This window comes from Protopterus annectens, chromosome 7.part0 (genome assembly GCF_019279795.1).
Source record: "Protopterus annectens isolate FY-2018-M chromosome 7.part0, PAN1.0, whole genome shotgun sequence".
Taxonomy (NCBI): Eukaryota; Metazoa; Chordata; order Ceratodontiformes; family Protopteridae; genus Protopterus; species Protopterus annectens.
The window spans coordinates 127,135,992-127,151,212 of NC_056739.1; the positions used below are offsets into that span (position 1 = coordinate 127,135,992).

At 44.5% G+C, this 15,221-nt stretch overlaps 1 protein-coding gene across 1 annotated transcript in view; it reads left to right on the top strand.

Annotated features, from left to right (window-relative positions):
• Nucleotides 1-15,221, top strand: part of ANKS1A (ankyrin repeat and sterile alpha motif domain containing 1A) — a 3,005,277-nt gene that overhangs the window by 1,001,646 nt on the left and 1,988,410 nt on the right. The gene's annotated exons all lie outside the window — the stretch shown is intronic.

The window sequence follows — 15,221 nt, forward strand, 5'->3', positions numbered from 1 at the left end:
ACGGCCCCTTCGGACAAACAGTTCCTTTCCAAGGGTGTCTCTGTGGATGCTATGGTGGTGGCGGCGGCCACTAAGAAGGAACTGGCGGATCCTTCAGTACCTGTCCATCCTCCTAACAAGGATTCTAGGACCATGGACAGGTATGGAAAGCGGATGTTTTCTTCAGCGACCTTTGCTATGTTCGCTGAATTATCTTTGTCACTTCACCAGGCTTCAACGAGATATTCTCAAGGAACTGGGTGAAGTAGTCCAGGATCCTTCTGCTGCTGGGGCTCAGGAAAAGATTGCCCCGCAGCTTGCAATCCTGAATTCCATATCTAACTCCTCCATGCGGCTCATATCCTATGCGGCCGATGGAGCGAGCAGGGCCGCAGGCACAGGAGTTGCTCTTAGACGCCAAGCCTGGATGCGGCTTTGTAATTTTGCGGACCCCTTTAAGGCGTCCTTCACTAATACCCCCTTTGATGGTTCGGCTTTGTTCGGACCTCAGGTGAAGGATACCTTGACCAGGTGTGAGCAGGACGGTAAAACTCTTTCTGCCATTGGAGTCCAGTTTTCCACTCCTTCTAGACCATATCCCAAGGGTCAGAAGGGGGGGAAGATGTGGTTCCGTAAAGCCCAAGGAGCTACACGACGACGTGGTCAGTTTACCCCAGAGGCAGAGGGGTAACAATAATGACGCCCTAGAGGCAGGGGGTCCTCAAAACCAGGGCAACAGGGAGTCTCTTCCTGAGAAGCCCTTTCAGCATCCCTGAGGTGTTGCCCGACTGTCCACCATTGGAGGCAGTCGGGAAGGATTTCGCTGTACCCAGTAGCCTGGCAATCCCTATCTCAAGAGATGTGGGTACAGTCGATCATATCCGAGGGTTACAAAATCCCTTCGAAAGGTTTCCACCTCTACAATCCCTTCCAGACATCTCACCCGGTCAAAGGGATTTGGCAGAACAGGAGGTTTCAAAGCTCCTAGAAAAGAGCCGTCCAGACTGTGCCGGCAGACCAGGTAGGATCCGCGTCTACTGAGATTCTTTTGGTCCCCAAAAGGACGGGAGATTGGAGACCAATATTAGACCTGAGCAATCTAAACAGATTTGTCAAGAAGGCAAGATTCCGGATGGTCACGCTTCAGTCCATTCTGGCCTTTCTGGGCAAGGACAACTGGATGTGCTCTATAGACCTTCAGGATGCGTACTATCACATAAAGATCCACAGACGCTCCAGAAGGTTTCTCCGCTTTCGGCTAGGGACCAGTCATTACCAATTCAGAGCCCTGCCCTTTGGCCTCACTTCAGCCCCCAGAGTGTTTACCAAATGCATGGCAGTGGTCACAGCTCATCTGAGACGTCGAGGATTCCAGGTGTTTCCTTATTTGGACGACTGGCTCCTCTCCGCCACCACCAAGTGTCAGCTTCTTCCTTCAGTCCAGAGACTACACTCTTCAGCTTTGCAGGAGTTTGGGAATTTCAGTAAATTTCGAAAAATCTTCTCTGCTGCCTTGCCAATCTATCACCTTTATAGGCGCAGAATTAAACACCGTCAGAATGTTAGCCAGACTAACAGATCAAAGAATTCTGGACATCCAAAAATTGTCGATTCTATTGCAAAGCAACAAGATCAAAGCCAGATTTATACTGAAGGTTCTAGGTCTGATGGCTGCGGCCATTGTTCTTCTACCACTGGCTCGCTTCCACATGCGTCTTCTGCAGTGGATGCTATTCACGCAGTGGTCGTACCACAGTCTTCCGATGAGGCACGAGATCTTGGTCACACAGTCGTGCAGAGCTAATCTGAACTGGTGGATATCTTCCCCTCTTCTTCATCAGGGCCGACCCTTTATTCCCCCTCCTCCAGTTGCCACAGTCACTACGGATGCCTCTCTGATCGGGTGGGGGGGCATTATCAGGGCAGGATGGTCCACGGGACGTGGCAACCCATAGAATACCATCTGCACATAAATGTCCTGGAGATGAGAGCAGTGCTTTTAACGTTGCAAGCCCTCAACGACTTTCTTCCCACGGGGACTATTGCAGTACAAACAGACAACATGTCCGTAGTCTGGTACATCAACAAACAGGGCGGGACCAGGTCCTATCCGTTATGTCGAGAAGCTCTCAGACTTTGGCAATGGGCAATCTCTTCTCAGCGGTTTCTGATAGCAACGCACATCCCCGGCAGGTCCAACCTATTGGCGGACAGGCTGAGCAGATCCATTCTGATGCCTCACGAGTGGTCTCTCAATCAATCTGTAGTGGATCAGATATTTCTGAAGTGGGGCACTCCTTGTTGCGATCTTTTTGCTACTCCTCAAAACAACAAGTGACCCGATTTTTTCACTCTCTTTCCCCTTCCAGGCCAACCCCTGAGAGACTCTCTAACCCAGGATTGGCCCCGGGGACTTCTGTATGCTTTTCCCCTTTCCCTTGATTCCACAAGTCATTCAGAAAGCCACCGTTTTGAGAGCCAAGTTGATCCTCATTGCCCCATATTGGCCTCGACAAATTTGGTTTCCGTCTCTGCATCGTCACCTTCTGGTGCAGCCCTGGCATCTGGACCCAGTTCCGGATCTCTTGATCCACCAGTCGGGTCAGCAGCACCGGGCCATTCATTCTCTCAACCTCACTGCTTGGTTGCTCCACTTCCTTCCCTAGCCAGGCTACCGATGATTTCTGACTCAGTCAGAGACATTTTAGTGTCTTCTTTGAAGTCGTCCACTAGGACTGTTTATGCTAGCAAGTGGCGACGTTTTTCTCTTTGGGCAAATTCCAGAAATATTGACCACTTTACTGCTCCTATACATTCTGTTTTAGATTTCCTGGCGGAGGTTTTTCATTCAGGATCCTCTTCATCTACAGTCAAAGTACAACTGGCTGCTATTTCCAAGTATCATGTTGGCTTGCATGACAATAACATTATGTCTCATAGATTATGCAAGGCCTTTCTGAGAGGAGTGTTTCTCCTAAAACCACCTATAAAGCATCCTCCTCCTCCGCAATGGGATCTAAACTTAATGTTGGCATCCTTGATACTACCTCCCTTCGAACCGTCTGCTTCATGTTCTTTGAAGTTATTGACCTGGAAAACTATATTTTTACTGGCTGTCACTTCTGCAAGAAGGGTTTCCGAGATTCAAGCTCTCTGCATTCGTTCCCCTTATTTGGTTTTTCATAAGGACAGGGTATCATTAAGAACTAACCCTTCCTTTCTCCCCAAAGTCGTGTCTCAGACCAACATTAACCAATCTATAGATCTACCAGTCTTTTTCCCAAACTATTCCGACAGAGCTGAACAGAAACTGCATTTTTTGGATGTCCATCGTCAGCTCAGGTATTATTTGCATAGGACTAAACAATTCAGAGAATCGGACCAATTATTTGTCTCCTATGCAGAAAACAGGATAGGTCTTCCAGTTTCTAAAGTGACCTTATCCAGATGGTTGACTTCCACCATTTCCTATGTGTACTCTCTCAGAGGCAAACAGCTATCTTCTAAACCAAAAGCACACTCAACCAGGAGTCTATCCACTTCTGCAGCTTTTCAGGATAGACTTCCCATTGATACCATTTGTGCAGCAGCTACTTGGGCTACGCCTCATACCTTTGTCTCTCATTACAAGTTGGACTTGGCCTCCAGAGATAGGGCCAGTTTTGGTTCCACAGTTCTCAAGAGTCTGTTCCATTGAGCCACCCGGGATACAGGTGCTAGGACGGTCCCATCCAGCAAGAATGAAGGCGAGATTGACAACTTAACATTTAGAAGTTATGTACCTACCATAACGTTCCATGTTAGTTGTCTTCTCTCGCCTTCTTTCTTGCGTCCCTTCCTCCTTCCCCCTGGCCTGGACAGATCTTGAAGAGTTCCTATTAGGTTGTTTTCCTCCTGAGCCTTCATATGAGGACTTCTATTAGGAACTGGTGTTCCTAATTGTTAGGATAGTCTTTAGCAGGGTAGGTTAGCTACCAAACGAGATCTGAGGTAGTTCCGCCTTGCTTCATGGGATATAGGGTTGCCTCGAGCTGGTAAAAGGAGTTCCTAAGCTAAAGCAAGTGCCGAGTCGGAGCCGAGGATTGGCTCCGAACCCATCCAGCAAGAAAGAAGGCGAGAGAAGACAACTAACATGGAACGTTATGGTAGGTACATAACTTCTAATTTCATATTGCTCTGCTGAGAGAAGCTTTGACATTTTATGTGGTCAAAAGGCATGTACAGTCATTATTAGGGCTCAGAGACAGTTTGAAAATGGGACTGCTTTCATTTAATAAAGTCGTCCATCATGTTAGCTTAAAAGACACAGTACTAATTTTGCCCAGTATATTTTCTCTGCTTATGCTGATTTTTTTGGAGGACAAACTAGGCAAGCTTCCAGTTGTGTACTCCATGAAATTAAACCCAGATGTCAGCCCAGTTGTCAGGCCAGCCTGGAAAGTTCCAGTAGCTATGCAGAACAGAGTCAAAGCTGGGCTAGATAAAGTGGTGCAACAAGATGTAATTTGTCCAGTTGCAGAACCAACTGAATGGGTATCTTCCATGGTAGTAGGTCATGAGAAAAGCTTAGATTATATCAGCATATGTATTATCCACGAGATTTAAACAAAGCACTGAAAAGTTCTCATCATCCAATGTGTATAGTCGAAGAAGTTCCAGCTCTGATGCCAAGTGCCACTTCTGTCTTAAATCAGAGTTCATTTTGGCAAATTTTGCTTGACAAGAAATACATATTCCTTACTACATTCAGTACGCCTTTTGGCAGGTACAGATTTTTGAGAATGCCATTTGGGATAAATTCTACCAGAGAAGTCTTTCCACATGCAATGGAGCAATTCTTTTCTGGGTATCCGTGTGCTGTTATAGTAGATGATATCCTAGTAGGAGGTAATGGTGAAGCTGAGCATGACAGAAACCTCGAAGCTCTGGAAAGAGCTCGTCAAGTGAATCTTAAGCTGAATCCTAAGAAGTGCAAGTTCAGGTTATGAGAAGTTACTTATGTTGGTCATTTGTTTACCATTTCAGGCTTATGACCAGACCCTTTCACGCAAACAGCTATTCTTGAGATGCCAGCTCCAGACAATGTTCAAGCCCTTCAGTGTTTTCTTGACATGGTTAACTATCTAGGCAAGTTCATTCTGAACGTAAGCTAACTAGCAGCACCGCGTAGAGAGCTGACACGTAAAGATGTATCGTGGTCATGGTTGGAACAGCACTAGAGCATTTGATGTACTGAAACAGAGATTTGCCAGTCCACCAACTCTCAGATACTGTGATGTTAACAAACCAGTTACTCTTTCTTATGATGCTTCGAAATTTGGTCTTGGTGCAGTCATTCTTCAAGCGGGTCAACCTGTTGCCTATGTATCCATAACTCTTACCCAAAGTGAAATGCAGTATGCTCAGATAGAGAAAGAGCTTTTGGTTATTGTGTTTGCATGTTCGAAGTTCCATGGTTATATTTCTGGTAGACCTATCCAGATTGAAACAGACCATCAACCTCTAGTCACTATTTTGAGAAAGCCTATGCATACCACTCCAGCCAGATTGCAACGTGTGATGTTGAGATTTCAGAAGTATAATTTCAATCTTGTCTACACAAAAGGCAAACTGCTTTATGTCTTGCTGTTACGTTATCCATATCACCTAGAAATACCACTGAAGAGCATGGAAATGAGAAACTTGATTTTGAAGTCATGGAAGTGAGAAATTTTTCTTCCACATGCACAGCTCAATGAGCTTAGAAATCAATACAGGCTCAGGTCCTGTTATACAGAAGCTCAGCCACTTTATCAATCAAGGATGGCTGTCAAAGCAATCTAGTTTAGCTCAAAAAGTGCAACCTTATTTTCGTTACAGAGATGAGATTTTGTCTGACAGTGATATCATCATAAAAGGTCCAAAAGTCATGTTCAAAAGGCCTTTCAGCGAGAGTCTATTGCTATCTTGCATCGTGGCCACCCAGGAACTGATTCTGCTAAAAGAAGGGCAAGAGGACTAGTATTTTGGCCTTCTGTATCATGAGATTTTGAGAGAGTACTTTTTTCTTATTCTGTATGTAATAGTACAAAGCCACATCAACAGAAGGAACCACTTCAGCTAAACCAGATTCCTGAACTACCTTAGTCAACAGTACCCACTGACATTTTCAAATGGAACGGTCAACTTTGGTGTTAGTAGACTCTGTTCTAACTGGTTCAAGATTGACCTTCCTAATCTAGCGTCCAGTACTGTCATTACTAAGATGGTGTCATTTTGCAGTCCATGGTAGTCTGCACAAAGTTATTTCTGACAATGGTACCCGGTTTACTAGCCAGCAATTCAAAAGATTTGCCGAAGAGTGGGACTTTATCCATGTTACGAGTAGTCCTGAGTACGCACAGTCAAATGGTTTGGCAGATTGTGCGGTTCAGAGTGCGAAACGGTTACTAGAGAAAGTCGTAAAAAGATGATAGTGATTTCCTGAATCTCTTGAATCTCAGAAACATTCCTTGTGATAAACATCTTGGTTCACCTGCCCAGAGATTTCTATTGAGAGAAACCAGAAGTACATTACCAGTCAGCAATAGTTTATTGGTTCTAAGTGGTAAGAATAACAGATCAGTGAAAGCCCATCTGTTAAAGAAATGCCTATCCCAGAAGTCCTATTATGACGTTTAGCAAACCGCTCAGTACATTATGTGAAGGAGAGACCATGAGAATGCAAATGTGCAAAGGTTATGATCAGATTGGAGTCATGAAAAGTGTATGCCCAGAGCCGAGATCATACGTTGTGGAATCACAAAGAGTAGAGTTTAAGTGGAATCGGAAACATTTGAAATGGCTGAGCCTGTACCACGGCACCTAGCCTGTGAGCAAGACTCTTCATCTCAGAGTGAGTTATCCTGCATTCCAGTTCCAGAGGACATTCCAGTAAATATTCCTGTTCCTGAGATGAATCATGAAGTTCCTGCTGAGCGTTGTTCACTGAAGACTGTCCCTGTTGCTAAACCCAATTCTGAGTGCTATGTTTATAGATCAGGTCATATTTCCAGACCATGTTACAGATGCACGGCAACTTGGACATGAACATTGTGTTTGTTTCTGATGTCTGTATTATTGCATGTCTTATTCTGTCATTTCATTGAGGACAATCTATTTAAAAGGGAGGATGTAGATTAGTGTGTGTACAGCTTTAAGAAGCTTTCTAGGGGCTTGCACAAGTGTCTAAATACTGAGCAGGTGCGAGCCAGACTGCCATTTTGTAGTAAGCTGTTAAGATGTAAGCATGTATGTCTGTATAGTCCGTCTGTTAATCAGTTTTATATTTTGTAATGCTGTTATCCATCCTGTTGTGTTTCTATGTAATAAAACATATAAACAAACTACCCCGCCTGTTCATTTTCTATAATTGAGAGGGTCAAGTGACCAGTAACCCTTCATACCAATCCATCCTTTTTCCCTAAGGTCGATAGAGAAGATATCAATTTATTAACCTTCCTGTTTTCTTCTCAAATTTTCAGAATAAAGGGGGTTATACTCTTCATTCACTTGATATACATAGACAGTTAAGTTTTTGTTTAGATAGAACAAAGTCTTTCTTTCTAAAAGTCTGATCAGTTGTTCATATCCATTTCAGATGTTACAAAAGGTAAACCCATTACTAAGACTACTTTATCTAAATGGTTGAAAGACTGTATTGCCTTTGTTTATTCCTCCAAGAACATTCCAGTGACTGATCAGATTAAGGCTCATTCCACAAGGTCTATGGCAACTTCCCAAGCCTTTTGGTCCAGGGTATCTATTGAGGATGTGTGCAGAAGCTACTTGGTCAAACCCTCATGCATTTATTGCTTTATTGAACATTATAAGTTGGACATCATGTCTAGGAGCAGAAGTGCCTTCGGCTCTGCTGTTCTCTGGAATATCCTGCCATGAGGACCACCCTGGGTTATTGTAGCTGGGGATTCTGTCCCACAGGTTAATGAAAGAATGAAGATAACCGCATTAGATAAAGAAGTTATGCTCTTACTATAACATTCCATTTACGTTGTCTGTCTTCTCATTTTTCATTAACCTCCCCCTTCCTTTCCCCACTCCAAGATGTCAAGAGATATGATGGATCTGTTCATAGGGACCACAGATGTCCTTCATGGATGCATCTGCAGTCATAACAACTGGGTTGTCCTGTCGTCAGGCAGCCCTTCAGTCGGCTGGATTCCAAAGTCCGGGTCCGGCTTCGGCTGATGTCGCACTTCACCCGACGTCATCTCTGTTGGTCTTCGGGTATAAAAGCATCAGCCGACGCCATTTTCCTCAGTCTTTCTTGCCGCGTGGCGCCCGAAGCAGAAGCTGTTCACAAGTGCCGGTCGGTCGGATCCAGAGATTACTTCTACCGAATACTACTCAAGACTTCTAAAGCTAAGTACCCGTTGGGGACTCTTTCTTGCCTCAGCCGATGTCAGAAAAAGTTAATAATTGTTTAACCTGTGGGAAACAAATACCTCATAAAGATTTCCACTCTTATTGTCTGCCTTGTTTAGGCCCAGCCCACGACGTAGCAGCCTGTTCGGCCTGTGCTTCCTTCAACCGGCAACGCTTAGGCGTCGGTCGGAGTTTGCTGAACAGTTTTTCGGTTCTGATTTTGCGTACATTATGCCGTCGGATCCTCCGACTACCCAATCTGCCAAAAAACGCAAAGATAAAGACAGACTCGCGGTCCGCGGTTTCGGCCGAAACCATGGTTATGCAAAACGCGAGTGTGTTGGTTTCTGGCGAAACCGAGAAAACTGATCAAAGTACAGCTGAATCTATCTCTACAACTGAGGCCCCTGCTACCACTCTTGAATCGGCCTCAGAAATTTTATCCACTACGGTGGTTGCCACTGACTTATCAGACACCATTCCCTTGGATGTCTCTACCCCAGCACGTGGTGCTGCTAGGCCTCCAGCAGCCATGTCCATTAAGGCCTTCGCCAGGGCTAAAGCAGCCAAGACTACTAAAACAGTGCCTGTTAAACCCCCTACAACCAGGCCCTCCTCTAGTTCTCAAATGCTTACTCTGGCAGAAGATTTAATTTCATTAATTAGAGGATCTCAATCTCACCCAGACAGGGCCTCTCAGCCCCCAGAGAAGAGACCTAGGGCAGAGCCCCCTGAGCCAGTGTCATCTGATGATTCTGCCGATGAATCAGACATAACTGACCAGCCAGAGGCTCCTTTCTCCAATTTTGAAGACTCTGATGCTGAAGAATCCATTCCAGCTGCTTCCCCACCAGAAGAATTCTCCTTTGGGGAAACCTTACATGCCATGAGAGCAGTTCCAATGGCAGCAACAGGATTTTTCAGACTCCAGAAAAGACTTAGGACCTTTCTGCACCTTCCACAGCACAGGCCCTTAGCTATACCTCCTGTTCTCTCTGTGGTGGATGATGCTTTCAATGATGTCTGCTCCGCACCAGATTCTTTACCTCCAGCCCCTGCCAAACCAGACAGATTTTACAGGGTGCCAGACACTCATCACCACCTTTACAAGGCCCCACTTGCAGACCCGAAACTATATCCCAGGGTCCCAAGGCAGTAGCAGCGACCATAGCTAAAAACCCTATTCCTTCTGAAAGGGAAGCAAGGTCATTAGACAGATGGGGCAAAAGGTCTACACTTCAGCTACTCTCTCAGCTAGAGCTTTAAACTGTCAGTTTCACATGATACAATACCAAGAGTTTATGCTTGATCAGTTAACTAAAAAGCTAACCACTGATGAATCTCTTGATAAGAAATATGTATTAGAAATGGTAAATAACATACAACAGGTTAGTAACCATTCCTTAAAATGTGGCTATGATGCACTGGAGGCTTCATTTAGATCAGCCATGACTGGCACAGTGATAAGAAGGCATGCATGGCTAAAGGAGCAAGCTTTACCGGATCATGTTAAAGCTAAGTTGCTAGATGCTCCTATGGATAAGACAAGTTTGTTTGGTACACCTGCCCAGCAGGTTATGAAGAAAATGGAAGAAAAGGCAAAATCTGTTCAAACTGTTAAAGATTTCTTGCAGGTTCAACCCCAAGGTTTAGCAGGAACTGGCCTGCCAAAAATTGGTCCTTTCCTGACTCCACAAGATCTCAAAGGGGCAGGAATAGACGTTCCAGAGGCAGAAACCAATCCAGAGGAGGTGCCTACAGAGGACGACAGTGGCAAGGTAACAACAGAGGCACAGACACAACCACTGCCACTACATCAACACAACCACAGTGACTTAACCTAAATCCGCCTACCAGGGAACAAATAGCAGCTCCTCTAGGCGGAAAGTTAACCTTATTTTCAAAGAACTGGCACTATATAACAAAAGACAAGTGGATTTTACAAACCATAGATCAAGGATACGGTTCCACTTCCACACTTTACCAGTCAAAAGAGGAATGCCAAATCTACCTCCAAATCAAAAACAGAGGCTCTACAACAGATAATGCAGTTAGCAAACATGAGAGCTGTGGAAAGAGTGCCAACAGCAGAGCAAGGAAAGGGGTTCTACTCCAGACTATTCCTAGTTCCAAGAAAGGAAAAAGTTGGAGACCAATTCTCGACCTGTCCACCTTAAATACATACATCATTGTCCCAAAATTCAAAATGCTGACCCTACAGCAACTTCTTCCCATGCTGGGCAAGGAGTGTTGGCTGGTAACTCTAGATCTCAAGGAGGCATACCTGCACGTCCCCATTCGACCAATCTGCAGAAGATACCTCAGATTTCTTGCAGGATCAGAGCACTATCAATTCTCAGCATTGCCCTTTGGCTTATCTACTGCCCAGAGTATTCACAAAATGCCTGGCATCAGTAATCGCCCATTGCAGACTACAGGGAATTCAAATCTACCCATACCTGGACGACTGCCTGCTACAAGGGACAACAAAAGCAAGCTGACAACAGATTTACAAAGGGTCATTTACTTGCTACAAGCACTGGGATGCACAGTCAATTTACAAAAGTCAAGGCTGATACCATCCCAAACAAGGACATTCTTGGGCTGAATTGGACACAGTAAAACAAATGGCATTCCTAACTACAGAAAAACAAAAAGAACTCCCTCTGTACTTCTTGGCACTAACAAAACTGAACAAGTTAACAGCAAGAAAAGTACTGCAGGCCTTGGGCTTCATGGCATCATGCATAATCTTGGTCCCACTTGCCAGACTACATATGAGAAAACTACAGTGGTACCTAAAGAATTTATGGTCCCAACACAGACACAGCCTAGAAACAGAAATCCCACTAATTCCATGCTTAAAACAAGAGTTCCTATGGTGGGCTCAGGCATGCCAGTCAAACCCAGGTCTACCCTTTCGCAGATGTCAAGCAAGCCAGACCATCACAACAGACGCTTCAGACCTAGGATGGGGGGCCCACATGCTGGACAAATGCGTGCAAGGATTGTGGACACAGGATCAACTTCACCTGCACATCAACCTAAAAGAAATGCTGGCAGTAAAACTGGCAATCCAAAAGTTCAGACCATTTCTCAGAGGGCCAGTTGATGATAAGGACAGACAACACCACAGTCATGTGGTACATCAACAAACAGGGAGGCACTCATTCATACCCCCTATGCAGAATGACTTTGGAGCTGTGGACCCTGGCACTCAGCTACAACATCCAGTTACAGGCAATATTTGTACCGGGAAAAGAAAATACTCTAGCAGACATATTAAGCAGAACCACATCGGATGCCCACGAATGGAAGCTGCACCCGGACATCTTCAAGACCATCTCAAAGAAATGGGGAATGCCTCAGATAGATCTATTCGCATCACCTCTCAATCACCAGCTCATAAATTCTGCACAAGGACATTCCACCCACTAGCATGGAAAGTGGATTCGCTCTCCTTCAGCTGGAAAGGCCTAACAGCATATGCATTCCCACCTCTTCCCTTGATACACAAAGTATTACTAAAAATCAAGGAAGAACGTCCAAGGATAATCCTGATAGCTCCAAACTGGCCAAGACAACACTGGTACCCACTGCTGAGGAGCATGTCTCGAACAATATGTGGCCAATACCCTGATGCCTTTGATGTTAACTCAGAACAACTACAGCATCATACATCCAAACCTAAAACGTTGCAACTGACTGCATGGAACATCACATAGCAGCAGCTAATCCAGAACTTTCCCAAAGAGTTAAAGACATTATTCTTGAAGCACGCAGACCTTCAACAAGAAGGAACTATGCTGGAAAATGGAAAAGGTTTGTCATTTGGAGTACTGAAAGAGGAAAAGATGTGTCAAACATAGATATGCCTAACATTCTGGAGTATCTGGCCGAACTTCTTCATTCAGGCCTGTCCTACTCCTCCATCAAGATACATGCATCAGCTATTTCAGCAGAATACAGCTTTGATCCACCTGTTTTTTCGCACCCTTTGCTCAGGCAGTTCCTCAGAGGAATCAAGAATGTAAAACCTCCAAGGAAACCACCATTACCAGCTTGGGACTTAAACTTTGTGCTAGAAAAGTTGACACTATAAACCTTTGAACCAGCAGCAACAGCAGACCTACAACACCTGTCATGGAAAACTGCTTTCCTACTGGCAATTACTTCAGCAAGGAGGGTTTCAGAACTACAGGCCTTAATGGCAGTGCAACCCTTCCTAATCTTCCACCAAGATAGAGTGTCCATGAGGACTAATCCTACATTTATGCCTAAGGTGGTATCCAGAGTGTCTTTAAACCAGGCAATCCACCTACCTACCTTCTTTCCCAACCCACAAAACAGAGGGGAAAGAATACTGCATACCTTGGATGTACATAGACAGCTACGCTACTACCTGGACAGAACAAAAAGTAGCAGAAAGACTGACCAACTTTTTGTAGCCTATGCAACAGGAAGGAAGGAAAAGCTATTTCCAAACAGACAATCTCCAAATGGATAGGAAATTGCATACGATTCTGTTACTCCTTCCATGGAAAACCAATTCCACAGAACATAAGACCTCATTCTACAAGGGCAACAGCCACTACCACAGCCTTCTTACGAGGAGTGGCAACCAAAGACATTATTGAGGCGGCTACTTGGACCTCCGTGCATACATTTGCCAAGCATTATAATTTGCCTCTATATTCCAGATCCTGAGCAGGGTTTGCCACTGCTGTACTGCAAGGGATCCTAAACACACCATAATCTAGTTTTATCCTCCTCCCCTAGTTGGCTATGGTATTCTACCCAGTTGTTATGACTGCAGATGCATCCATGAAGGACATAGTACAGTTTTGTACCTACCATAAATGTAGATGTCCGAACTGGATAGCATCTGCAGTCAGGATTACCCTCCCTCCTTCCCCTCTGTGGTACTCCTAGGGTGTTTACCCTCCTAATAGCTAGCTGGTGGGGGGGAGTCTTTTATGGTGTATTTGTTTATATATATGTACATACATGCTTATTTTTGTGTTTACCTCTATCTTTTTGGAAACATTGGCATCTATCCAAATTTTAGCCTCCAAGAGGGCTACTGGCATCTGGGGCAAGAAACACTGAGGAAAATGGCGTCGGCTGATGCTTTTATACCCGAAGACCAACAGAGATGACGTCGGGTGAAGTGCGACATCAGCCGAAGCCGGACCCGGACTTTGGAATCCGGCCGACTGAAGGGCTGCCTGACGACAGGACAACCCAGTTGTTATGACTGCAGATGCTATCCAGTTCGGACATCTACATTTATGGTAGGTACAAAACTGTACTTTCCTTGTTGAGCTCCTGATGTCCTTTTTGTTTTTCTGTGCTGGCTGTGGTTGTTCTTTTTTGTTTTCCACAGATAGCTGTTATTGCAAACTCAGTCTGAGGTAATTTGGAGGGGTGGATAATGATGAGTAGGGGAGAGGAGCTCGAGCTTGGAATTTTTAGTTAATGAAGTGGCTGGTCGGTTCCGAGGGTCAGAGCAGAGGCCCACAAGTCAGTGAAGATGGATAACACAGATGGAGCATTATGGTAAGAACATAACTTCTTTATATATTTTTTTAGATAAGTAGGTTTTGTTTGGCCCATCTGCTACTCTGGTCCTCAAACAATTTGATGAGGGGGAAATTTAATAGTGTGTTTCCAAGATTTTTCAAGCCCCCTCTTCCAAATCTTCCTTGATCCTCTTTTTCTTCTAAGAAACAGAATGAAGAATTCCTAGCTTCTTCAGCCAAGCAGAGAACCAAAAAGAGATGGCAAGAGGGGATCAATGAAGCAGGGATCTTTTCCAAAAAAGGGGACATTCTAATACTTCAGAATGACTGACTATGCCAGCATTCCCCTGCCTCCAACTCCTCCCTTGCCCATATCTCTCAGAATCTGTCCCAGACACTGGCTTTGTACATTCCCCATTTTCAGCAGATTGTTACAGACTCTTGAGAGTTGAAAGTGGTTCAGTTAGCGCAGGATGGAAGTATCTCCTTTCATGGTAGCTTCTCTGCACCCACTGAATCACATGAGTTTTTTTTTCCTCATGTTGTTAAGCCCTTACTTCCCCTAGGAGTCTTAGAAGCTGTGCTGTTAAATCAAAGGGGCAAAGGCTTCTAATCCAGAGTGTTTCTGGTACCAAAGAAAGTGTTTTCTTGGAGACCAGTTGTAGATTGTTCTTTTCTCCAAGTGTGTATGTGAAAGTTCCAAAATTCAAGATGATGTCCATTCGAATCGGTTACCTGTCATTCCCCAATGAAGTGATTTGTTAGCATTAGATCTAAAAGATGTACATTTTCACTTTCCCATTGCCAAAGCTTCAGGAAACATCTCAAATTTTCTGTGTCTGGTTCATGTTATCCATTTTCTACATTGCACTGTAGATGACTCAGAGGGTAAAGGGTGTTTACAAAGTGTCTGTCTAGCTCAAGTCATAGCTCATTGCAGACTGGATGACATTCACATGTTTCCTTATTTAGATGACAGTCATATTTTCAGTGTCTTTTCCCAGATATCAGCAGTCATTACCATGAGTTTCTTCTCTTCTGTTTTCAGTCTGGGATTCCAGATAAAAGGTCAGAAATTCTCCTTATCCCTGTCACACAGGATTGTCTTTCTGGGCTGTCTTATAGACAGCTCTTAGCAAGAGACATTTTTGATTAGGTAGATTTTTAACTGGAAGCTTTCAAGAGCTTCTCAAATCAGTGCATCTCAGGATCCTGGGTTTCATGGCTTCTGTGATTCTCAGAGGACCTCTTGCCAAGTTACAAGTGAGAAAGATTTAGTTGTTTCTAAAAAAACACACAGACTCAACATTTGCATTC